The sequence below is a fragment of the Austrofundulus limnaeus genome, unplaced genomic scaffold, assembly GCF_001266775.1.
Source record: "Austrofundulus limnaeus strain Quisiro unplaced genomic scaffold, Austrofundulus_limnaeus-1.0 Scaffold1531, whole genome shotgun sequence".
Lineage (NCBI taxonomy): Eukaryota > Metazoa > Chordata > Actinopteri > Cyprinodontiformes > Rivulidae > Austrofundulus > Austrofundulus limnaeus.
Genome location: NW_013953933.1, coordinates 48048 through 50766, shown reverse-complemented (window position 1 = coordinate 50766; position 2719 = coordinate 48048).

Here is a 2719-nt window from a genome sequence, read left to right as displayed (position 1 = left end):
GAGATGGTGAAATTTAACGAGATGATGAAGTTTAATGAGATGATGAAGTTTAATGAGATGATGAAGTTTAATGAGATGGTGAAGTTTAATGAAATGATGAAGTTTAATGAGATGATGAAGTTTAAAGAGATGGTGAAGTTTAAAGAGATGATGAAGTTTAATGAGATGGTGAAGTTTAATGAGATGGTGAAGTTTAATGAAATGATGAAGTTTAATGAGATGATGAAGTTTAACGAGATGATGAAGTTTAACGAGATGATGAAGTTTAATGAGATGATGAAGTTTAATGACATGATGAAGTTTAATGAGATGATGAAGTTCAATGAGATGAAGTTTAATGAGATGACGAAGTTTAATGAGATGATGAAGTTTAATGACATGATGAAGTTTAATGAGATGATGAAGTTCAATGAGATGAAGTTTAAAGAGATGATGAAGTTTAATGAGATGATGAAGTTTAATGACATGATGAAGTTTAATGAGATGATGAAGTTTAACGACATGATGAAGTTTAACGAGATGATGAAGTTTAACGAGATGATGAAGTTTAATGAGATGACGAAGTTTAATGAGATGATGAAGTTTAATGAGATGACAAAGTTTAATGAGATGATGAAGTTTAATGAGATGATAAAGTTTAATGAGATGACGAAGTTTAATGAGATGATGAAGTTTAATGAAATGGTGAAGTTTAATGAGATGATGAAGTTTAATGAGATGATGAAGTTTAATGACATGATGAAGTTTAATGAGATGATGAAGTTTAATGAGATGATGAAGTTTGATGAAGTTTAATGAGATGATGAAGTTTAATGAGATGATGAAGTTTAATGAGATGATGAAGTTTAATGAAGTTTAATGAGATGATGAAGTTTGATGAAGTTTAATGAGATGATGAAGTTTAATGAAATGATGAAGTTTAATGAAATGATGAAGTTTAATGAGATGATGAAGTTTAATGAGATGATGAAGTTTAATGAGATGAAGTTTAATGAAATAAAGTTTAAAGAGNATGATGAAGTTTAATGAGATGATAAAGTTTAATGACATGATGAAGTTTAATGACATGATGAAGTTTAATGACATGATGAAGTTTAATGACATGATGAGGTTTAATGACATGATGAAGTTTAATGAGATGATGAAGTTTAATGAGATGATGAAGTTTAATGAGATGATGAGGTTTAATGAGATGATGAGGTTTAATGAGATGATGAAGTTTATAACAAAACAAATGTACAACAGACAACCAGAATAAACCATTTCTTTTAACTGAGAACAACCTCTTCAGTTAGGTCATGAAAACGAGTACACACCTTGACATAGTTGCTTGAACAACTAACAGCACCTGTGYAGTAACATTTTTGCAGTGTGAGAAATTCAAGTTAACCCTCACAGTTTTGTGTTTGTGGAAATGACCACTTTGTTCAGAGGGTGCACACAGGAAGTTAACAACACACACAACACACACTTATCAAACACAAATTAAAGTGATTCAAACAGACAATAGTTTGTTACACATTCAGCCAACATGGTTTTACTGCTCTCTTACAAAACTACAAAAAATTTAGAATCAAATCCTACAAAACAACTACACAAAACTATGACTGACAAAGTGTCGTTACAAATAATCTTACAAACAACAACCTGTCATAGCAGAGAACTGTACAAAACTACAGCTACTGATCAGACAGTTCAAATAACCAGAGTCAGACTGATGTGTACACACAGAAACGCTCTGTGTGAGTCTGTTCTCAGTATGTRTACACGTTGTTTGATTCTTGATTGTCTTATATAAGATGTGCTGCGTTGCTGCCTGTCCTCCACCCTGTGGGGTTTTAACAAACCTGCATTTTCTTACAACTTTATTCATTTCAGTTCACTTTACAAAATATGTTTCCTGTCAGGAAATACTCCAAGCAGCTTGGTAAACCCACATMTGTTGTGTTATTTAGTTTTGTACACAATGTGTACATAATTATACAYATGGAGTAAAGCTGTTAAAGATATTTAATAGTGCACAAACTTAGTCAAAGTTTGACATATCTGTGATCTGATGAACTAATACTTTAAATTATGTTAATCTGCAGGAGCTTCTGCTCTTTGAGGCTTTAAAAATACTGCAGAAAATAGATTTATACTCAAACAAGAACGGACACTTTCAGCTGCTTCCTATTTAAGGTGGTCTAAATATGGAAATGAAATGTCTGTGGAAAAAAGAATATAACAATTATTTTTATTTTTATTCACACACACCCCACAGCATGAGGGGCTGTTAACCTGCCCTGCTGGCTGTTGATGTAGCATTACAAGTTCAAACTAAACTAAAGAATAATATAGGTTAATTCAGGTGCATTAAAGAAAGAAAAAMCCTCCATCGTGTTTCAAATGTTGCTGAATCTGAGAGTAAAACTGTTCAAATAAGACTCGACACAGAGACAGGACAGATTAATCCCATAATTCAGAGAATAATAATATTCTTTTCTTCTTTCTGCTACATTTCCTTTTATTTTATATGTATTTTTTGTGTGTGAATTGGTTTTGTTTTTAAATTAAACAAATAAATGGTTATTTAATTTGATGGTTCTTAATGCTATATCTAACATTAGCATCACTAGTTGTGTTTCCATTACAAATGTACACAAAACTTTGTCGATATTCTGTTAATGTCGAAAAAACAGTTTCACAACTGCAGTGTTTCCATTAAGTAATAAATGTT